The 24,789-nt window shown below is 43.7% G+C and overlaps 1 long non-coding RNA gene across 1 annotated transcript; it reads right to left on the bottom strand.

The window, feature by feature from the left end:
• Positions 1–226: 226 nt before the first annotated feature.
• Positions 227–12,222, bottom strand: LOC131757096 (uncharacterized). The gene is made up of 3 exons (XR_010840723.1): positions 12,096–12,222; positions 3,009–3,091; positions 227–323 (listed from the first exon to the last, which is right to left on the bottom strand). It is a non-coding gene; the product is annotated as an uncharacterized lncRNA (long non-coding RNA).
• Between the last annotated feature and the right edge of the window lie 12,567 nt (positions 12,223–24,789).

Here is a 24,789-nt window from a genome sequence, read left to right on the forward strand (position 1 = left end):
TCCTCTTGCGCATCTTATGAATGGATTTCAAAAAATGTCTTTATTCTTTCAATGCTTTCAGTTATCTATATTACCTGAGGGAAATGAAAAAAACAGAGACTTTCTGAAAAATATGTATTGTCTAATGAGTCAAGCCATTGCTGACACCTTACAATTACAAAAAAGTAAAAGGAAAGGAACAAGGAAGGAAAGAAGGCAGAGGTAGAAAATTCTCCATATGGTCCAACTTCCTGCGTCTGTACCACAGGGATCTTCTTGCATTAACACCAGACCAGGTTCATCTTTCTGCCAGCGGCATCCTCTGATTTGGTGGGTCTGTAAATCTGTTTCAGCACAAAAGATCCACTTAATGGAAAGCAAGTGTGTTGAGGAAAACACTGCACTCACATTTTCTTGTGCATTCTTTTTTTTTTTTTTCACGGTACGTGGGCCTCTTACTGTTGTGGCCTCTCCCGTTGTGGAGCACAGGCTCCGGACGCGCAGGCTCAGGGGCCATGGCTCACGGGCCCAGCCGCTCCGCGGCATGTGGGATCTTCCCGGACCGGGGCACGAACCCGTGTCCCCTGCATCAGCAGGCGGACTCTCAACCACTGCGCCATCAGGGAAGCCCTTCTTATTCATTCTTTTTTTTTTTTTTTTTTTTTTTTTTCTTATTCATTCTTTATGCAAAGAAGAAATGATTCAATAACCCAAAATAACCGAAGGAACTGCTCTTTGCGTTTGGAATTGGTCTTTCTTCTAAGGTGGCTGTGGATGATGTGGCATAAAAAAATAAAAAATATTCAGTTGATTTTAAAATGGTTTTAAAAACCTTCAATAATGGATCTGTAGCACACCAATAGGGAAAATACTAACACTCCATTTTTTTAAATGGTCAGAAACATCAACAGATAATTCAGAGAAGAAATAATGTTTCTCATAAATATATAAAAATGTTTAAGCTCACAAATGATCAAAGAAATATGGAAAGGCAAAACTGAAACTCATCTGCGCTAATCAAATTTGTAAATATTGAAAAATATCATTAATGTTAGTGTAGGAATAATAAACCAGGCATTCTTCTCTTCTGATGGGATAGAAAGGACAATCCTTTCTGACAACAATCTGGTAATACAAACCAATAACTAGAAGTTCTGTACCCTTTGAATAGTAATTTAAATTCCATGAACACATTGAAGGGAAATAATCAGAGATGTAGGCATGCAGACATATGTACAAAAAATTCTCATTACAATAATTTTTGTAATAGTGGAAAACTTGACAGCAGCCTACGTGTCTAATAAGGAAATTGATAAATTAGATGGTTCATCAATATAATGGAATATTATACAGCATTATGTTTTCAAAATTTGTAATGGCATGGGAAAAATGTGAAGTGTAAAACTTTGCACATAGATGGTTCCTTATTTGATAAATAGAGACATAGATAAAAGAAGGTTAAAATAAAATGTACTATAATATTAATAGAGGTTATCACTGGATAGTAGGATTATAAGTAAATTTATATTTTATATATTCCCAAACTCTTTAAACTGGCTATGTATAACTTTTATAATTATGTGTTTGACTCACCACTATGTTATACCAGAGCTCTAGCCAGCGGGAGTTGACTTAAGCATGGACATTTAGCTGTCAGCTCCAGTGTGCTGGATGGTTGGAGGATGCATGTATCACATGATGTATGGGATCACATGATCCCATTCCGTAAAGGGTACAACACATATAGAGATGAACAATCTGAAAATGATGAATCAAGCAATATAGGATTCTGATCAGAGCAAAGCCTTCTACATGGTAAGTACTCAGTAGACTACTGAATTTAGCTTTAGTAACAGATAAACAACAAGCAGTAAATGCTACTGGAATCTGATGGACAAGAATCCTGTGGCCTGCAGAAGAAAAAAGAACACAGTCAGGGAAGGGGCTGTGGTAGGGCTGGTTCTTGCATTGGAGCTGCAAGGAGGCGTAACTGTGCAAGTATGGAGGCAGGGGAGGGGTGATCTGTGGGAGAGATTGGCATTTCTCATGGGCATCCCAGAGACAGGGCCCAGGCCCTCACTGGTCTATCAGTTTCCACCTGCTTATTTCAGTCATGTTAGAGCCTCCTTAAATGTTCATCTTTTTCCTGGATCAGGAAGGAACAAATGGAGGCCCAGGACTGCTAGGTCATCAGTCAGTGGCCATCGCTGTACAAGGCAAGGTGATGGCCTCTGTGTGTCCCACCCCTTGGTCTTGGTTTAACTGAGTGCTGGTTAGGAAGGATCCCAAGGAACCAGTCATCTGCACCACACTTTACAGAGCAGCCAGCTCTTCCAACAGAAAGTCTTTCCCTTAATCTCCCACCGGCCTCTGTAGGGCTCTCAGTTTACAGTTAAGGAAATGGAGGCTCACTGAAGTGAAAGGATCTGTTTAAGTTCAGAACTAGCTAGTGATAAAACCAGGGCTTTAATTTAGTCTGGTTCTTTCCCCCTGTACTACAGGACTAAGTTGTGATAATGTTTCTGGAGAAATACTCTTGAGGTAGAAAGCATTGACTACCTCTCCCCACTTTGCATGAGAACAAATAAACCCTTCCAACGTTTGTCAGCATCTCCTCTGTTTCTTGAAGTCCTGGGTGCATCAGCACTGAGGGCACCAGAAAGTAACACAAATAAAATGTAAAATATGGTAGGTGAAGAGTTCCAAAGGGAGTGATCAGAATCCACTCTCTGCCTATGTTTTGTGGGCAGATAGGAATGCTTCCTGAGAGATTCCTCTTTGCTTCCATCAAATTCCCATAGAGATCTGTGAACCCAAAAAGACTGAGAATTACCGAAAGATCATTGTGAAAGAACCAGGGTGGGATTGTATGGACCCTAAATTCAGCTCTGAGCTTCCTGGTCACCAGGGAAAAATCAGCAAAGTAATGATAAGGCAAGGACTTTCTACTACAAAATAACTTTTTCACCACCAAGCTTAAACACACACACACATTCTAAGACAAAACCAAAAGCCAAAATAGAACTCGCCTGTCATGCTGTCCACCTCATGGAGTTACAAGGCAAGGACTGGTCAGGAGTCAAAGGCAGTTCTTTTGAGTAGAGGGGCTTAACTGTTTGGGTGAAATTTAAGAATCCACATTAATACAAAGTCACAAAAATTCACAAGGCTGTCCAAGACATTGTAAATACTCAAAGATGGAAAACTTGAAGCCGGGGGAAAAGAGACTTGCCCCAAATATATTTGGAAAACTGTAGCTTAGTATCTACACCAACACGCTAGAGGTATTCATCAAGTGTTGCCCCAAAAAAAGTCCTACATGATTCACTTTTATAAATAGACAGAGATTTCATATTAACATTCAAATAATGCTAGAAAGCTGAGGAAGAGTTTAATGTCTCAGCCCTATGAAGGGTCTGGCTGCCGGGCTTGGTTTACTCTGTTGATCTGTCTACGGTACCTTCCTTCAGAGCTAGTGCTGTGGGGAGGACCTACCTCCTTCCCAGGTCTATTTTTCCAATCCAAAATTAACAGGATACTAATAAATAAAGAGTATGTTAGTAGAATTGGGTTTTTGGTTTTTGAGGGGTTTGGACTTCTTTTGTCAATTTATTTTTTGTTTTTTTGTTTTTTAACCCAGGCATTCTCTTTTCCTCATTTTATTTAACCCTGGAGAAAAGAAGTTAAAATACATTCCTGGAGAAGGCGGCTGAACCACAAAACCTCCCCCAAGGCCTAAATCCCTCCTCTGTATTGGTTGGTCTGAACTCGTTGGTTGGTTTAGAGTGAAGGGGCTCTTTCCTCTGGGGCCTTTGAAATAGTCATAATTAACACTTCAGTGAGGTTTATGACACAATGGTATCATGTACAGCAGGAGTCAGCAAACTATGTCCTGCGGGGGATTCGTTGTTGCAACAGAGACCATAGGTCCCACAAAGCCAAAAATATGTACCACAGGCCCCTTTCAGAGGAGGTTTGCCAACCCCTCCACACCCCCTCAACTCCATCCCCAGCACCGCCCACCAAGACAAAGCCTTGAGTTTTTAAAGATTTTTTTTTTTGATGTTGGGGGTAGGAGTTTATTTATTTATTTATTTATTTATTTTTGCTGTGTTGGGTCTTTCTCTAGTTGAGGCAAGCGGGGGCCACTCTTCATCGCGGTACACAGGCCTCTCACTATCGCGGCCTCTCCCGTTGTGGAGCACAGGCTCAGTAGTTGTGGCTCACGGGCCCAGGTGCTCCGCGGCACGTGGGATCCTCCCAGACCAGGGCTTGAACCCGCATCCCCTGCATCGGCAGGTGGATTTTCAACCACTGCGCCACCAGGGAAGCCCAGCCTTGAGTTTTGATGGTCACGTGGGCCTCGGTATGAACAAGGGCTTGAGATTTCTTCTGGAATACTGCCTGCAAAGAATACCAACTTACCGAAGTGGACTGTAGGGACAAGGGTTAGAAAGGTGACCAAAAAGAAAAAAGGAGGCCAACAGAGGAAAACTCCCAGTATCAGAGCACTCCCACCGTATAAGATGCTGTGACTGCTGCTCCTTCTATCCTCCCCTCCCCTTCCCTGAACCTCCTGGGCAACTGCTGGGTCTGGTCCCAGGTCCCTCTGCAGTGACATCACATTGGTAGTTTGAGATCAGCCATGATAGGAGTATTTATTCCACAAGAATCCACAGAGGCTACAAATTGGAAATCCCCTACACACACACCAGCCCCCATCTCCCCAAGAGCTGATTATTAAACACTCCCCAGCATAATTATGTATTGATACATATCATTTTACATAAATGGCACCGTGCATGCATTGTGAGGGATGCTGGGGGCTATGCCCATCCCAGCTCCCAGCTGAAGGAGTGTTGTCTGCTGACAGCTCACAGCTAAGTCTGTCTCCCCAGGAATTGCCTGAAGCTGAAAGAAACTGCCAAACCCCAGGTCTGGGTGAAAAAGCCAGATCCATCTCAACTCGGAACAATCCCAGCTCCAAAGTTCCCCTTGGGTTGAGCACAGGCCTCTGTTGCAACTGCCTCAGAAAGAGAGGAAAAGACAGAGACAAAGAGACAGAGAGACAGAGACAGAGAGATTGTGAGGCCCAGTTGCCCACCACCAAATTCTCTCTTCATCTTCTCTTGTCTTGAGTTATCTGCTTCAGTACATTTTTTTATTTGCTTAAGGTTCTTTCTAGAGTATTTTTCTCAGACCATTGCCTGGATATCTGGGTGATATTTTTATTTATTTATTTTGTTACCCTGACCAGCAAGAAGTATTTTGGCTTGCTCTAGTGTTTTTTAGATGTCTTCAAGTTCCCATTATGGTAAGTGAGAAACATGACACCCACCTCTTTTCTTTTCTTTTCTTTTGTAATTAATGTTTTCCTCTTTGTAGTGAAGGGGGCAAGAGGTTCTCTCTACACCTGCTGTTCAAGAATTTTATCTGGATGTGCTTAGGTGTGTGGCTTTCAGTCCTAGTGACCCCATGAGTTCTTTTTAAACCAAAGACTCAGACCCGAGTCTTTTTCACTTGGGGAAGTTATCATCTGTCATTTGTCTAATTATTCCTCTCCTTCATCTGTTTATTTTTCTCCTCCTCCCAGAATTCCTATTACTGACATCTTAGGTCTCCTGGGTCCAGCCTTCAGGTTTCTGATTTTGCCCTCATGATTTCCATCTCTTTGTATTTTTGTTCTGGGTATAGGATGCTCTTTCATTTGATCTGTCAAGTCCATCTTCTGATTTAATTCATCCAGTTAGGAGTTTCATTAAAAATATCTTTAGTTCCAGAAAGTCTTTGTTTTCCTTTTCTACTGTGTTTGAAGGTCCTTGTAACTTCTGCTCAGGGTGATGAATATCAGCTGTTTGCTGGGTTCCTCTCCCTCTGTGCCCCCTGATCCCTCTTAGATGCACACTTATTTTTTTCTATCTGTTCTTTGAAACTCAGGGCCAGCTCTGTGAATTCCTTAGGTGACATTAATCCTGTGAGTAGTTGCATATAGGGAGTCGGTCTCAATCATGGCACCAGGAGGGAGCAAACCTCTCAGTTCCCCTGTGTCTCCAGGTTCAGCTTATCCTCAGCAACCTGGCAGGAGGGGGGCCGGTCATGAGTGCTGATGTAGCCCAGGACCCACCTCAATTAGAACCTCATCCCCAATCTCTCCATCCACTGGCTCAAAGGGGAGAAAGCCTTGCCCTGACTCCCTTCCCCAAGTCTCTAACGAGCCTCACCTGCCCTTGCTCCTCCAGGATCCGCCCCCATCATTCCCATTGGCTGCCTCATCAGGAGAACACCAGGTTGGAACTGAGAGTCAAGGGCAGGCAGGGCACCATCATATGAAAATTTCCATCCCATGTCTTAATGTAAAACCAGGAAAAATTTGATCTGCTATCCCTGGCAAGTGCCTCATTTACTTCTAAGACGATTAAACTCTTTGTTCTCGCTGGATTTTGGGGCGGGGGGAGTCCTTCAAAGTTGTGTGCATTAATTAAATATTTTTGAATAATTGGATTTACTTTAAAATTGCACTCATTGGGAAAGTGAGTGAAAAAGGCAGATTCCAAAGTACATACATATGTGTATATATGTGTGTATGTATCTCCCTCATCTGTAGAAATAGGAAATACATCCAGAAAAAAAGTTTGCATGAACAAATGCTAAATTGTTGTCTCTAGGTGATGAATTTATAATTTTTATTATTTTCTTTTTTCCTATCCAGATTGTCTAATATTTCTTGCTTATGAAAGGTAAAAGAATTATTGTGTTCAATTGTTAATTCAGTGAAATGCATCATAAAATGTTGTTTGATGCTTACAAGCATTTTTAGAGTGTAAGGAAGGAGATGGCAAGCAGTCCTTGGCCTCTCCACCTCTATGTCTGTACAATGAGAGCCCCTCTTGAGAACTCCATGCTCTCAGCAGACCCACCAGGCTATTAGTAACCTGTGGGGGCAAAGCAGAACCACACAGAAGCTTCTCACCAAGAGTCACACAGGATGGTCCCCACCTAAGATACACTCAGGCCAGGAATGGGCTTCAGAAGCAAAGCTCAGCCACCCTTGATTCCCCTGGTCTCCCTGATTGCCTAGTTCTGGCCCCAATGGACTGGACAGTCTCTCAGAGCAGAACCACTTCCAGATAACTGTTGCATCTCCAGTTCCAGGAACACTGCCTGGCACTTACTGACCACTCAGTAACACGAACCAGAATGGCCATACCAGCTAGACATCAGCCCTGATCTAAAACAACTTCTGAACAGGGCTGACCCTCTGGCAGAGACTGCAACCCCATTGCTCCAAGCCACATTTTATGGAGTTCTTTTATTAGTCTCTCATGTAACCCATAGCCACATCATAAAACTAAACACCCCACTCTGTACATCAAGTCCGCTGACTTCTTGAGCCCTAATTAGCACTGGGCTTTTCCCTCTGAAGGTTGTATTACAGTAATATTATAACTGACAGAAATGGAATCTTTGCTGGGGGCAGTCAAATCCTTCAGACTAACTGAGCTTATGCTGTAGTCACAGTGTCACGGTGTGTCACCCTTTCTCTGAAGTCCCTTTGCTAACTTCCTATGAATCTCCCTCTTCATCTTTCCTTCCTACCCCTCCCCCTCTCTCCCCAGGGGTCCCTTCCCCTTCCCAAGCTCCTTTCATCTCTTTCGATGACATACAGGCTTGAGGGCTTAGATGTTTGCCTGGAGTCACTGGACAGGATAGCCCCAACTCACCTCTGAGAATAAATTTAGCCTGTGGGTGATATCCCAGATGGGGAGGTTATCTTTAGCCTGGCAGAGGAGGGGAGTCAGTCTGGGCCATGATGTGAAACAGCAGAGGTGGAGAGAGGTGGGCAGGGGAAGGAACGGAAACTAACACTCAAGAGTGGACAATAGCGAAGCTCAAGTGTACTCAGGTGGTGGAGGATGAAAAGGTGAAAAGTCGTGGTATGCCTCCTGAAATATGAGGCTCTTCCAGGAACACCCTGGATTAATGGTCTGTTTCATTCCGTCCATGAACTAGGAACCATTTTAATAGCAGAAAATATGGCTACATTATGGGCAGGCAGTATAAAGCCACAAGCACTCATGTTCTTTAGAAAAAGCAACAAACTCAGCAGGATCTGCGGTGGTTTTCAAGTTTTCTCGTTCATATCTGTTTACTACTTGTTCATTAGTTTTGTTGCCTGCAGGTGCTAAAGGTTTAAGACATAGGAAAAATGCATGGAAAAACATTTACATGGAGAAATTACATCACCTGAATTAGGGGAACAGCCACTATTATTCAATTTTAAAGGTAGGACATCTCAGTCCAACTCAGGAATACCAAGGGCTTGGCTTGGAAAGAATTAGGACTCCTATTCCTGAACAATTCAAGAAAGACTGCAGACTTTTCCCTAGAGAGATTGCAATAATTTTCCTTCCTATCATCCTGATATAAGAAATCCTCCCTTTTCACTCTCTAAAATCTTTCCTGCCATCGTTTATATCCACAGCCTCTTATTTGACCTTCCTTATAGAACAATTAGCAGAATCTTTCATCAAAACAACCAAGCACTTGCTAGTTATTATTAGGGGGAATCTAGGTCCTAGTTTGCACCTGAGCTGGAGGCTGACATGTCCAAGCACATCTGACAACTGCATGAGGGACCAACGGGCTCCTGGGAGGGAGGGCGTTCTGGGGCAAAGGAGACCGGAGGGGGCCCGGGTTGACCCTGGAGGACAGTCTTGTTCATTGGAGGCAATTCATCCCAAGTACGCCTTGCTTAAACACGTTTTCGACTCATATCTGAGTTTTATCAAGAGCATCAGGACCAGAAGGAAAAATGGAAAAGACAATTTTGTTGGAGTTTTATGGGAACAGAGTGCAGACAGTAGAGCTTTGGAGCCACACTACTGGAATGTCACACGGAGGGGAGATGAGCAAAGAACCTTCTTCCTCATTCCTCAGAACTCTGGCTGCAGAGTGCCTAGGGACAGCCATCAGGAGCAGGCCCTGGGGCTCTTAGGCTGTGCAGAGAGCTGGAGATCCCTTGCCCTAGGTACCTTAGGGTATAGTGCCACTAAGAAGTCACACTCAGGCAGTGAGATCTGTGGTGCTCAGCTTCCTTTACCAGGTACTTAAATAATTGTCACCTTTTGTCCTTTTATTCTCTAGATTAAAGGATGCCAGTTCTGTCAGCCAGTCTATGGAGGACATCTTTATTTTAATGTCATATGAGTGCATTCTGGTCCTCGTTATTTAACTAGAAGTTACCTTATTCACTTCTGTGACTCTCCCTCCTACCAGTCTATAACAGAGTACAAATAACAGGAGATTGATAAATACTTTAATGAGAACCTACCTCGAAAGTAATTTGCTGGTTTCCATCAGTTATACTCCTTACAATCCACCCTGATTGACAGCATACTGGTACTTGCTAGAGATGGCCTAACATTTCCTGCCCTGTGGCCAACCATGCCTCTTTGGATCCTTTCTCCACTACCCATGGACCGGATCAGTCTTCCTGCATATAGCATTTGAGATATCTACGTTTTGCTATTACACAGTTTTTATTACTCAACATCACTCAGAATGTACAAGACTAGTTCTCCAGTTCTCAAGCTCAGTGAACATTAAACTTCTTTTCCAGGGTATCAACAACTGTAACAACATCACCAACACCTGCAAGTGCATTGAGTATGTCCACAATAACCTCATTAAGTCATCATGAAAAAATACAAAAATATTGTGTATATATATGCACACAGCATCTCGGGAAAAGAAACTCTTAATTAACGATGGCTGCCCCTGGGGAGGGAGGTGATGAGTTGAGGAATCTATGCTGGAGGCAGAATTTTCATTGTATACCCTTTTGAATCACTTCAATTAAAATCATGTGCATGGGGTACTTTTCCAATTAAATTTTTAAAAAGCTGGTTCTAAACAAACAAAACTACAACAAAGAACAAGAGGCAGCCCTGACCCCCTTAGCAGTGGTGCTGACAGGTGCCCGTAGTTATGCCTTACCCTTTGGAGTCAAATGTCCACCACCATGCCATTGGCCCCATGGAAAACATCACTGAAATCAAGACGGATTACGCAATGAAGTGACTGGCTCCGGTCCCTCACAGCCCTTTCCCCATAACTGGGGCAACAAGACTTCCTGCTATGCCCAGGCTCCAGGACTAATCCTACTCCCAGTCTGGAGGGATTTTAAGGGACTCGGGGCTTGGGTGACTCTGCCTTTGTGTTCTCTTGGCAGAGTTGGTCCAGACCTTCTCTGGTGAGGACACATATCATCTCCATTTTTAGCTTGCTTGATTATGAAACCCATCGAGGGGTAAATGAGACACCTATGAGATCAGATGCTTTCTCTTTCTCCCCCATTTATTCACCAAATGCAGTTAGTAAGAACCTCCTATGTGCAGGATATTAAACCAGGCCTCGGGCAGAAGCAGGTGAGAAGGGAAGGAATATCCCAGTGCCCTCCAGGAGTTCACAGTCGAGTAAGAAGGACAGATGGGAGCTTTACTGCCTACAGGCAAGCGTGAGAGAGAGGAGGAGGAAGGATTGCTTTCAGTCATTGGCAGGAAAATAAGGAGCCGCTAGGAGAGCTTTCAGGAGGGGATGACACTGTTAAAACTTGAAAACTGTTAGGATTACAGCAGTTGCAGATACAACCTTCCAGATCAAGGAAATGGCCTGGGAAGGTGACCTTCTTTTCACGCAGTATGAAGGTTCTGTACTGCTGCTCTTCCATTCCTTGGAGGAAGAATACAAAATGGAAGGTGAAAGGAGCTGGGCCTGGAGAACTCAGTACCAGGACGGCAGAAGTTCTTTCTGTTTAAAACTGCCTTCCTCTGGCCATCATGCCTGTCTTGTGAAAACCTACTCTTCGAGCCCAACCCTCATGATGCCCAGCCCCGTCTGCAGACAGTCCACTGTCCACTGTCCTTCCCAGGAAGGATCGGCCATCAGGCTGCTGCACCGCCACTGCTCCCTGTCTATTCTAGAGCATCAGGGAGATTTAGAGGTTAGGTGCCCAGGCTCTGGGGACTTTTTTCCTGGGTTCAAATCCCGGCTCAGCCACTGACTTCTGAGTCATCTCAAGCAAGTCACTGGCCCTCTCTGAGCCATAGTTTTACCATATGTAAAATAGCATAATAATGGCACCTCCCTCCTAAAGTCGCTCTGACCGGTAAACAAGTTACTGCCGCCAGCACCTGCCTTCCTGCCGGCCTCAGTGTCTGCTACTTATAGTCCCAGGGCTGCTGTTACACTTTACTGGACTGTCTGTCCCTGTGGACATGAGAACTTTGAGGGACAGGACCGCCCTCTTCATATTTGAATCTCCCCCCCAACCCCGCCAAAACCCCCATGCTTAGAGGTGTCCTGCAAAGTAGGTGTTCAATAACTATCTTGAAGGGACGAACAACATATGCTCATGAAAAGGAAAAAAAAATGTTTAAGTCCAAATGCAAAGACAAAACAATGTAGGTGAAATGATGGAGAAGGACCTAAAAAAGTAAACGTAGGGGATGAGAATACGCCACACTTCCAGAGGAGAAAAATCCCCATCACCCCTCTTCCACCTCTTAACAGGGGGATTGCGCATTTTTATTTGAATGGTATTTTTCTCTTCCTTGCCAACATCCCTGGCCGGGGCGCTCCCTTTCCCCCTTCCGCGCGGGGCGATTCTCCCCTCCCCCGCCCGGGCCGGGCCGCGGCCGCAACCCTGACCTCGGCTCCCACGCGCGGCAGCAGCCGGGCAGCCGGCGGGCGGGCGGGCGGGGCAGGAAGGGGGAGACGCGGCTCCGGGCACCCGAGATCCTTAACTACAGCTTCCAAAGCCCTGCTCGATCCTAATCAGTGTGGGAAAGGAGCGCGGGCCGGGCCGCCGGCCGGAGCCGCCGCCTCTTTTCATAAACTTTATCGCCGCGCGCAGCCACTGATAAACCACCGTAAATAAACGAGCGCGGGGTGTGCGGCGGCCCCAGGCTGCCTGCGCCCGCCCGGCCGGCCCCGCGGCCCCGGGGGAAATGAATCACACGCCGCCCGCCGAGCTGGACAGAGTTCCCTGCTCTCCTCCTCTGCACACCAGCGCCATAAATCATCGGGCGTTCCTCCCCTCCCCAGAACCCCTTCACCTTTTGTTTTATGGATTCAATAAAAAGTCCAGGAGTTTTCTTTCCGGCTGCCGGGCCACCCCTCCTTGTCCAGGGAGCTGAGTGTGTTGTCCTGGGTTATCCTCTTGCTTCAGGTCAAGCTCCTCAGGCCTGGGTTGGGCTTGGGCCTGTGCCTGTTTGCACAAATCCCCTTTGGCTCCTGTACGACCAGAGAGGGGCTGGAGCAGGGGAAGGGAGAGTGGGGAGGTGTCATCTGAAGTCTCCGGAGGCAGAGGTGATGAGAATGGGTTCCCACACAAGTGGCCTTGGGCACCTGTGTGTATGGATAGCTGGCTGCGGCCATGTCCTAGTAGGATCCCTGGGCTCTGGGCTTGTAGGGAATGTAGAAGCAGCAGGGCTAGGGTCTGTGCACTATCCTGATTGCAGGCACGGGATGCAGCCCTCTCCACTTCAATGAGAGTGTGTCCATAAGTCCCTTAGATGCTATTCGGCAAATCTTTTCATCTGCATTCTTTAGTTCTTGAAATTTGACTTGGGGTCCCACAAATGAACCCTTGGTACAATTTGGAGATTGAAGTTTAAGGAAGACTGTCTGAGTAGGAAGGAAGACAGAAAGTTGTGGTGTGTAGAGCAGCGGTACAATTTGGAGATTGAAGTTTAAGGAAGACTGTCTGAGTAGGAAGGAAGACAGAAAGTTGTGGTGTGTAGAGCAGCGGTACAATTTGGAGATTGAAGTTTAAGGAAGACTGTCTGAGTAGGAAGGAAGACAGAAAGTTGTGGTGTGTAGAGTAGCCTGAAGCACACAGGTCAGTCACAAGACCCAAGTCTCCCGCCCGGTGCTTCTACCTCCTGGCTCTGGGCCCTCAGGCAGCTGCCCCTTTCTGGTTTCCTCATCTGTCTGTCTAATGAGTGAATAATATCTTAAATCCTCCTCCAACTTTCCTAGTCTGTAGAAAATAACATCTTTCTTATGAATCACTACGTTTCTGAAGAGTCTTATCAAAGGTCTCTCTGAAGAAACACTGTTAGGTCCCCTTGGAAGACACCGGGGCATGGCCAGTTTCTGTGACTGACGGCTCGCTAGTGACATTAACACCAGACTTTACCCCTCATGGAGGTTCGAGAGGTCCAGGGTCCCTCCAGCCAGAACAAAGTCTGCCTCTGGGTCAGAAAGACATTTAAATGTCTTTAAAGATCAAACCCAGCACACTTGAACAGCATCAGTTCCAGGCCTCTCTGGTCCCCAGGTCTCACCTGCCTTGTGACCTGACCACGGTTCTGCTTCTCACGGGAGGGACTATCTGACTCGGAACATTTAACCTGGAAAAGTCAACGTTTCCCTCAGTGGGAAGCAAGGCTGGGGAGGAAAGGAGGTTCTGATGGCAGCTCTGGGAAAGTAGAACCTGCCAGGCGTCCTGAGGAGATGCACTTTGGTTTAACTCCCGGGGGAAGTGGGTCGGGAGCCACACCTCCAGCTGTGGCTGAAACAGAAATGGACGAGGACCTGCTTCTTCCAGAGCTCCTTTCTGACACCACAACGTGTCCCAAGGGAGCGTGTAGCCCCATACAGGCTTCACTTCCTACTCCCTGGACAGAAGGCCACACAGTCTCCTTTGCCTTATTTGCATAATGTCAAGAAAAATGAATCTTATTGAATTGGCATTTGTTTAAAAATATTGGCAAGGGGTTTCCAGCTGAGATGGGAGTTGATTTCCCAGAAAGGAATGAACATTAACTTGATCACTGATTTATTATGTGAGTGTGATCAAGCCTCAGTTCTAAGCTTCAGTTTTCCCATCCATGAAACCTGATGATTTTTAAGGTTTCTTTCCACTCTGTCTTTGGGACTCCAACATACGTGGGATGATCATGGGTAGAAGTAAGATTTTAAACTTTCCAGAAGAGAGATAGGTAAGGGAAACTTATCTAAATATGACTCCTCCACGATTGTTCTTGCTTTCTAGTTTTTTCACTGTTGTGGAGGTCAGCAGCCAAGGGCGGAAAAAACCTCACAAAGATAGGGCTGAACGTTAAGATTAGGCTAATCTGCCAGTTATTTTACAAGAATACAAGCCCTAGGGGAGTGGTTTTGAACCTTTTACAGTCACAGAACTTTGTAGAATTTGATGAAAATCTCATGCTCCTCCCTCTCTCCTCCCCTCCCAAATGCGCATACAAATTTATTCTTGTCTTTGCAGATCATTTCAGGGGTTCACAGACCCCTGAAGTCCCATCCAAGGACCCTGTTAAGAATCTCTGCTCCAAGAGGCTAATAAAATTTTGACCCTATGTTTCCTTATCTGTAAAAAGGAAATACTATTCACCTCCAACTAGCTTCATAAAGGAGAATAAATAACCTGTGCTGTTAAAACATATTGGTTCTTTGGCTGGCAGGCATGTAATATTGATGCAATCCTATTATCGTCATCTGCCATAGTCATTCCCTATTCTGCTTCGTGGGGTGTAAATTTCCTTACAAGACAGAAGCTGCCCTGTATGTGAAATTCCCAAAACAAGGCCTTCTGGTAAGCCAGCACTGTAAGTCTTCCCACTTGACTATTAGAAACCTAGTGAGTCCCCATGGAGACTAAAGGGAAGCCCGGAGGGAGCTCTGCAGGCACTCCAAGGGTAATAATTGCTGGGGTAGGAATGCACCAAAGGATACCTTCCTGGCTTTGAAAGTCAGTGTAACTTTCCAAAGGCTATTTCTTTCTCCCAGACTAGGTTGTGATACTAGAGAAATTAACTCACTGAAACAAAACCAAGGTATAGGGAAAAGGCTTTGGGGGAAGTTAGTCAATACATTAGCATCAGTCCATTTGGTACATGGTTGAGATTCCATGGTTCTTAATCTTCCTGGATTCACAGATTCTTTGAGAATCAGATGTAAGCTCTGATTCCTGGCCCCAGAAAATACACAGCCACTGGACATATACTCTGACACAGTTATACTTACAATTTTAGAAACTTACAGAACCTTGCACTTCATCTATGGACCATTAGATTCATGGAAGCTGCACTCCACCTCTTTAAGACCTCTTCCACCTTAATCGTTGAAGACTTTGGGGATCCATAGATGATTCCATCTGTGACTTCAGGGCCGAGCCTCTGACCATTTTCTCAGAGCCTCTGCAAACAGAGGGAGGAGCAAAGTGTTCTTCCCACAGCTGCTGTGAAAATCACTAGGCTGGAGACACTCAATGTAGGTAGTGTTTGGAAAGCATAATCCCAACAGCAGCTCTTCCAGAAAATGGTATGAAACTATAACCCAATGGTTTTTTCCTGGGAGATGGGGAATGAGCAGGGATGGGAGGCCTGCATAGTACAGGATAATGAGTAGTGTATACTCATAAAATGCAGATAGCACAATCCTCGGAGAATTGAATGCTAAGGGTTTCAAGAAAACCTGGATGAGCAGCAATCTTCCCTGGGTGAGAAGTGGTAGAGGAAGCTATGCATCTTTTCAGCAGACAGAGGGGCTGTTCCTACAGCACCTGTGGCTTGCCTTATTGTGGTTCATAAACATTCACTGCCCTTCCCTGGGAAAAGCTGATCTTTCTCTTCCTCATTGCCATTGGCCTTGGCCATGTGATTTGCCCTGGCCAGTGAAATGAGCAGGAAAGGCACCCATCACTTCCAGGCAGAAGATTCTAGAGCCAGCTTGAGGTTTATCATGCACTCTTCTCCATCCTCCACAAGACTGGCCATATTCCCAGTCTACCACTCCATCATCCTGGTTCCAGAGTGAACCAGAATGGAGCAGTCCTGCTGTCAACCTATCAGAGACTTAAGGCAAGTGAATGAAAACTGTTTGTTGTATGAGCCATTGAGATTTTGGTGTTGTTTGTGACTGCAGCAGAGCCAAGCCTAACTTATGGATACAGCACCCTCCTTTGGAAAGGAGGAGAGATGGGTGCTCAGAATGGCCCCCACTAAACTGCAGGACTGCTGATGACAGCACCAGCCAAGGTCAACAGGGGTCATGTGCACACTCCTCACTCTTTCCATCCTTCCCTCTCCCTGACACTGTTCACAGCACCCTGTCTATCCACCATCACTGACACGCTAGAGCTCATCTAAGAGCTAGTAGCCCAACATTCATGCAGTGGGTTGAATGGTAGCCCCCAAAAGATATGTCTATATCCAATCTCCCAGAACTTGTGAGTGTGACCTTATTTGGAAAAAGGAAACTTGCAGATGGAATTAAGTAAGGATCTCTAAATAAGGTCATCCTGGATCACACAAGTGCTCTCTAAATCCAATGACAAGTGCCCTTATAAAGATGAAGAGGAGGGGCTTCCCTGGTGGCGCAGTGGTTGAGAGTCCACCTGTGCCCCGGTCCGGGAAGATCCCACATGCCGCGGAGTGGCTGGGCCCGAGAGCCATGGCCGCTGAGCCTGCGCATCCGGAGCCTGTGCTCCGCAACGGAAGAGGCCACAACAGTGAGAGGCCCGCGTACCGCAAAAAAAAAAAAAAAAAAAAAAAAAAAAAAAAAAAAAAAAAAGATGAAGAGGAGAAAACAGAGATAGAAATTGGAGTGATGTAGCCACAAACCAAAGAACATCGGGGGTCACCAGAAGCTAAAAGAGGCAAGGGAGGACTCTCACCTAGAGCTTTTGGTTGGAGCCTGAAGCCTGCTAACATCTTGAGATCAGACTTCTGGCCTCCAGAACTGTGAGAAAATAAATCACAGTTGTTTGAAGCCACCCAGTTTGTGGTAATTTGTTACAGCAACCATGGAAAACTAATACTCCACCTTAGCAAAATATCTTTTCCTCATGAGGTCCTCCTTTTGATATAATTTTCAAGGGCAAGGACTACAAACCAGTATACATATGGATTAGGAAGAAAGCCTCTCCTTCTCTCAGCCCAGTCCCTAGGGTGGGGACGCAATTATGTTTAAAGAGGGGAGAAGGCCAGCTCCTCTCTGAAGCAGACACCAGCAGCGAGAGAAGTTGAATCCTTGATTATGGGCTATGCAGAAACTGATGCTCAAAATAAATAGCTCCTGGAATCAAAGCTCAGAGGATGGTACATAGAATTTTAGAGTCTCGAGGATGGAGAGTGATCATGGAGTCCAGCATCTTCAGACAGAGGGGTTTTTTTTTTTCCGCTTGTTTGTTTGTTTTTATTGAGCTCTAGTTAATTTACAGTGTTGTGTTAGTTTCAAGTGTACTGCAAAGTGATTCAGTTTTATATATATATATATATATATATAGTTATACATATATATATTCTTTTTCAGATTCTTTTCCATTAGAGGTTATTATAAGATACTGAGTATAGTTCCCTATGCTATACAGTAGGTCCTTGTTGTTTACCTATTTTATATATAGTAGAGTGTATATGTTAATCCCAAACTCCTAATTTAGCTCTCCCCCCCACTTTACCCCCCCCCCCAGCTATCCCATTTGGTAACCATAAGTTTGTTTTCTATGTCTGTCACAGACAATTTTTAGAGGTGTAAGAGAGCTTAAAGGATTTTTGCATATATGCTTATATTTTGGTTTTATTGAGGACCCTGAGCCCCAGAGAGGGGCACAATCTGGTCAGGGTCACAGACTAATTAGGGATTGATTCCCACGCCACCATCCAGCACAGGAAGGCACTTACTTCTCCCAAAACTCTAGCTGTCCAGCCTCTGTGGTTGGAACAGGAACAGGGGATTCACTCCCCAACTGTTCTGCCTGGCTTAGGTCCTTCATAAGCCCTCAACTCTCCTAGTTCGAGGGGCCCACTCCACATCATTTTAAACATCTTAAAATGTACATTCATCTCACATCAAATATCATTTTTATTTAAAAATTTTTTCATGGTTCTTTTATAATTTTTGCTTTTGAAAGTAATTGCCTATAAGTAACTTGTTTGATTTTCTACAATGTTCTCAACAATCCTCATACAGACCCAGGAAAATCTAACCCTAGATAGTTTTCAAATGCAATGAAATTTTTATGAATACTAAATTTCATGATTAGTAAGATCAATATCATGTTTCCTTTTATACAGATTTAATTCAATCAATATAGATATTAAAGATAATACAGGTATTGATTACCCCCATTTACAGAATACAAAAGGGCCACTTCCCCAAGGATACCCAACTGGGAATGAAAGAAGTCAAGAAGACTTCAACCCAGGTCTTCAGACCCTAAGAACAGCCCCCTTTCCATTGAGCCCAGCAGAGCTACCATTCAAAAGACTCACAGCCTTTCAAAGAATGAGGATATATAAAAAGACACAGAAGTCAGCCTGAAAGCACTCTCACTGGTCAAATCTGAGGCAATTTATGTATCAAAATAAATAATGATAGTAATATATTATAATCATTAAGATAAAAATCTGTAAGTCCATACTGATAGAACTAAAGAAAGAGAGGAGAAAAAACGTTTTCTTACAGTAAAACACCAACTAATAAATGGAGAAATGATGGAATTAGAAAATGTGTCATTTAGCAACCATCACGGTAATAATTAAATCATCTAAGAAACATCAGTAGTTGTTAAAACTAGTAGGTGAAAGTTTAAGAAATGGGAGATTTGCATAGTTTCAGAGTACTTCCACACAAAATTCTTATTAATTACAAAGAGAAAAAGAGCAATTTTACAATGAACTCAGGAGGAAATATCAGATGGCAAATGCAAATTGAGGGAAATTCCACAAAATAATCAGAATGTGATATTCAATAGTATCAAAGTTATAAAATCAAGGAAAGATTGAGGAAGTATTCTAAGTGAAGGAATTGAAGAGATATGACAACTAAATGCAGCAGATAAGCTTGAACTGGATCGTCTGCTATAACAAACATTCTTTGTCAAAACTTGAAAGGCATCTGAGGACTAAATGGTAGTAATATGTCAATGTTAATTTCCTTATTTTAATGATTGCGTTATAATTATGTAAGGGAATTTGTAAAAATTACACACTAAAGTATTCAAGCTCAGAAAAAAAGGTGGGGGTTTTTTTGCAATTTTTGTGTAAGTATGAAATTATTCTAAAATTAAAAATTTAAAGAAGAAATTCAGGCACAAACAAGTCAAAGTAGAGAGTATTAAACATATTTTTGTCACTTCTTCCAGGAAATAGGTTCCCTCCCTCAAGGACAGGGTAGTAACCTGTCAGTTGAGGCAGCCTGGTGCAGGGCTAGAAAGGCTTCCATGCGATGTCTATAAACCAGTCCTATCTCCTCACTCTTTTAAAAAAAAATTTATTGAAGTATTGTTGATTTACAATGTGTAATTTCTGCTCTACAGCAAAGCGATTCAGTTATACATATATATATGTATATATCTCCTTTTCCATATTCTTTTCCATTGTAGCTTATCACAGGATATTGAATATAGTTCCCTGTGCTACACTGTAGGACCTTGTTGTTTATCCATCCTATATATACTAGTTTGCATCTGCTAATCCCAAACTCCCAAACCTTCCCTCCCCTTGCTAGCTTGAATTCATGATGCCTGGTAGTCATTTAAAGTCAACTTTTAGTTAGCAAGCATTCTTTCATTTTACCTTTAAATTGGACCCATTCAATGAAATAAAAAATGTTCTGAAAAACAAAACACTTAAGGGTATTGAGATGGTTCCCATCTAAAGAACACTTTAAGGCTTTAGGGGTTTTTTAAGTCTAATTTTGTAACGTGAATACTGGTTTTCTTCAAAAGGAAGACCACCAGAAATGAATGTGCTCTCATCAGAGTGTAAGATGAATAAAAGCCACACCAGCTCACCACCACACAGAACAATACCTTCCTGTGTTGGATTCTTCTGTGCTCTCTACTGCCTTCCCACTAAATGATGAATTTCCAATGAAATATCATACAGTGTATGTCTCTTCTTGTCTAATGATGACTGGCTTGCCCTCCCTCCCTCCTCTCCTTCCTTCCTCCCTTCCTTCCTTCCTTCCTTCCTTCATTGTCTTAATGCACTTCAGCATTGTCTGGGTTGATCAGTAAGTCTATTTTCCTGGCAGACTTTAGGAAATCTACACCTAGCGAACCTATCATTTAGCTTAATATAACCTGGGGAAGGAAGAAGAGAAAGAAAATTAAGGCTGGAAATGAGAGGAGACATGTAGTCAGCACATACCCATTTCCTTTGTGGAGAGAGAATGAAGTCTGCCGACATCCAGAGTTCTGTATGTGTGCTGGGGCAAACTCCATCTTAGCTGTTTCTACTCTTCTTTTTCAAAGAAGTGACATGCCTGGGGAATGTCTGGAGTATTTCTACAGCATTCCATAGGAAGCTGCACTGACTCCATTCTCTCCAAGTGGAACAGGATGTCCCCAAGTCACAATCCTGCTTTGTTCCAAAATTTTTTCAAAATTATTATTTGGGCTTCCCTGGTGGCACAGTGGTTGGGAGTCCGCCTGCCGATGCAGGGGACGCGGGTTTGTGCCCCGGTCTGGGAAGATCCCACATGCCGCAGAGCAGCTGGGCCCGTGAGCCATGGCCGCTGAGCCTGCGCGTCCGGAGCCTGCGCTCCGCAACGGGAGAGGCCACGGCAGTGAGAGGTCCGCATACCGCAAAAAAAAAATAATAATAAAAAAAAATAAATTATTATTTAGAACGTGGAAATCATGTTACAAATAATAGATTGATTTCTAGATTAGCCACAAAGCTCCCCATCATTAGTGTATAAAGTAACCAACACCTGCACACACACAACCCCAAACTTCATCATTCGAACTGCTAAGGTGGCATCTTCCCGTAATGGCTGTGAGTCACGTGTTCAAAGTTCAGACACTAACTTGATGTAAGTGATCCATGCTGACAAATTGCTCTTTCACTTAGAATTCTGCTGTGAACAAGAACATAGTGAGGGGTTCGTGCTAGGCCACCCTCTCACTCACTCCCACAGGTATAGACCCCAAGAGCTACCTTGAGTTTTATACTCTGATCACAGTCTTGCTGTAATTTTTATTCCACCCCTCACGGGTAACGTTCCTTCTTCTCTCTCTTTCTTTCTCTCTCTTTATCTCTCCCTCCCTCCCCCTCTCTGGCATAATCTGTTTTACTAAGCCCTGAAAATAGGATATTTGGGGAGAAAATGAGGTCTGAAAGGAAATTTAGGAACGCACATATCATTTATCATTTTACCACTGAATATGTATTTCATTTAAGATGGGCATCTGTGGATACTTGGCAGAATTCTCTTGTTTAACACATCTTTTGAATAGTCTATTTACCATGATAATGAGGAAAAGGAACAGGAAGAGAAGGAAGGCCCCAATAACTATTGGTATCACCTTATTTTGTGACCGCACTTGGCTATAAATTTATTAGATGTGACATGATTTAAGTTTCAAAAAATGATAAGACCATCATCAGGATGATTTCACTGAAAGTACCAATGGCCCTGAAATTCTTATTCTGTGACAAAAAATGAGGGCAAATCTGTCTGCTATTCTCTCTACGTGTTCTTCCTCAAGACAAAGTTTCTAAAATAATCTCAGACACCGTGTAACATTTGCCAGACAGCTGTTCTAGGGAATGCCAAGAAGATAATCCTTGGGTTTATCATAGTCTTTTGTGTTTTTTCTCCCTTCAGTGAATTCTGGGTCCAGGCCAGTTTATTGACACATGTTCTGAATGTTCAGAAAGTCCCTCTAAGGAGACTTGATGGTGCTTGAGGTCTTTTACACCTAGTCAGTCTACTGACCTAGTTGAGAAGGTAGTTTGTTGACCTCTTGGTAAAGGGATTGACCTTAACCCTGTTTCTAGAGGGCAAATGTCTATGAAAATGAAGCTTCCACTGAAGATGTATCTGGTCTGCATGCTCTCTCTCCATCCCTGAGACAGCTCCCCTCCGGCGTGGATAAAACCCTGGGACAGGGAATTACAGACTCGATCTTAGAGCTGGAAGGAAATTCTAAAGGTCACTTGGCCCAGCATTCTCCTTTCTGAACTGTTGGTTACCCCCACTGTCTAACAGAAGTAAGTTTTCTAGAAAATGAATTTTTTTCAAATTTTTTAATTTAATTTTTATTTTATATTGGAGTATAGTTGATTCACCATGTTGTGTTAATTTCAGGTGTATAGCAAAGTGATTCAGTCTTACATGTACATATCTCCATTCTTTTTTAGATTCTTTTCCCATATAGGCCATTACAGAATATTGAGTAGAGTTCCCTGTGGAAAATGAAATTCTTTTTACTGATAAACATGTTCAGAATCTCATGGATATTTTCATACACATGACTTCATCTTTCAGTCAAATGAGTTTATGGAAAGAATTTTAGACAGGGGAGGAAAGGATTTTGTGTGTTTACATAGACCTAGATATGAAAACTTTTGGTCAGCCCTTCTCTCAAATCTTCAAAATGCCAGTGTTCTCTGATGCTGCTGCTTCTTAAATCTTCATCATCTGTCAGACAACAAAAAGGACATTTAGTGGAAGAGGAAACAGGGGCGTACAGTATGGACAGGGGACTGGGAAACATGCTGAACTCAGGCAGAGGCAACACGAGGGAGGAACGTTCACCACTCTCTTTGAGGTCCTGACAGATCGTTGCAGGAAGTCACTTAAAAAAAAAAAATGAGGGACTTCCCTGGTGACGCAGTGGTTAAGGATCTGCCTGCCAATGCAGGGGACACGGGTTCAAGCCCTGGTCCAGGAAGATCCCACATGCTGTGGAGCAACTAAGCCCGTGTGCCCCAACTACTGAGCCTGTGCTCTAGAGCCTGCGTGCCACAACTACTGAAGCCCGTGTGCCTCGAGCCTGTGCTTTGCAACAAGAGAAGCCACCGCAGTGAGAAGCCCGCGCACCACGACAAAGAGTAGCCCCCACTCACCGCAACTAAAGAAAGCCTGCGTGCAGCAACAAATACCCAATGCAACCAAAAATAAATAAATTAATTACTTAATTTTAAAAAACGAAATCTTGCCATTTGGGGCAACATGGATGGATCTAGAGGGTATTATACTCAGTGAATTAAGTCAGAGAGAGACAAAGACCTTGTGATCTACTTAAATGTGGAATCTAAAAAGCAAAACAAAATGAAAACAGACTCATAGATACAGAGAACAAATGAGTGGTTACCAGAGGGGAGAGGGGTGGGGCTTGGGCCAAATAGGTGAAGAGGATAAGAGGGAAGGATCTCCAGTTATAAAATAAATAAGCCACGGGGATGTCATATACAGCCTGAGGAATATGGTCAATAACATTGTAACAACTTTGCATGGGGACAGATGGTTGCTAGACTTAACCGTGGTGATCATTTCATGATGGATGCAAATGTCAAATCGTTATGTACTATACCTGAAACTAACATAATATTGTATGTCAGCTATATTTCAATAAAAAAGAATTAATATAGAAATATACTTTATTGAACCCAATATATTCAATAAATCATCATTTTAATATGTAATCAATATTTTAAAATTGTACATGAGATATTTTATGTTCCTATTTTGCGTTAAGTCTTCAAGCACTGTTAACTGTTTTACACTTACAGTGCATGTCCATATGGACCAACCACATTTCTAGTGCTCAATACGCACCCGTGGCTAGTGGATGCCATACTAGACGGTACAGATCATAGAGTGGTCAGGTCCACAGTGGTGCAGGAAACTGACCTGTCTTATGCTCCAAACAGAAGTCTGAGGGTTTAATGAATGAGCAGAATGGGCCGCAAAATAAGGAGATTTTCATGAGGCCTTCAAGAGTAGTCAGTATCTTCTGGAATTCCTAGAGTTGCCTTAAGGACTTGTGAGCAAGGTCCTGTCAGACGGTGCTTTTCCAAACTCAAGACTTTATGGGTTAACCAAGAGCATGACTGAAATGCAGAGCTGCCCAAGAGGGACACTGGCCTTCCTCACGCCACTCAGCTCTGACTTGGTAAATAGGACAGAGATGGGAACTCAGCTCAGCCTTCTAGTCTGCCAGCAACTAGCTAGAATTTTGGCCAGATCATCTAAGCCCATGCCCAACAGGAATCAAATAGGCCTAATAAGAAATGTTATATTAACTGCCCTTGGAGGATTTTTCCTTCAGACTAGCAGGGATATTATGATTATGTAATATAAGGAAATATCGGTTGAGACAGAAAAATGGGGAAGCAATGAATGTTTGGTGAAAAATTCTGCAAGTCAAATGGCCTTGGAGGATTACTGACTTAGAAAACTGTATGGGAAGTGAAGCATTCCAACTCCCCAAAGGGTTTTAAAGGTTTAATCATGCCCAGGGATAAAACAAGTGGCCTAAAGGCTGCTTTCCCACTGTAATAACACAGGCTCTCTCCTGTGAGAGATGTCATTTGAGTGTGTTGTTAGAAAGAATTCCATGGTTATCTACAGAGCTAAGCCTTGCCCTACCAGCACATTCCTTATGTTCCTAATAGTGACATCTGTTTACATATGACATCCGTAATGTATATGAAGTCATTGGACCCTAACAACGTCCCTGTGAGGTGGGACAGAACACTGAGGTTCCCAGAGCTGGCAAAGTTAGTGAGTTGTAGTGGATTTTAAAACCAATCTTCTGACTTCAGATCTACATAACTAGTAGACAGGGTCACTGACATGTAATGTAAGCTTGGCATGTAGTCAATAAACACTTAATAAAAGTTGGTTGATTGAGGGCTTCCCTGGTGGCGTGGTGGTTGAGAGTCCGCCTGCCGATGCAGGGGACACGGGTTCATGCCCCGGTCTGGGAGGATCCCGCATGCCGCAGAGCGGCTGGGCCCATGAGCCATGGCCGCTGAGCCTGTGCAT

Source organism: Kogia breviceps, chromosome 5, assembly GCF_026419965.1.
Source record: "Kogia breviceps isolate mKogBre1 chromosome 5, mKogBre1 haplotype 1, whole genome shotgun sequence".
Classification (NCBI taxonomy): domain Eukaryota; kingdom Metazoa; phylum Chordata; class Mammalia; order Artiodactyla; family Physeteridae; genus Kogia; species Kogia breviceps.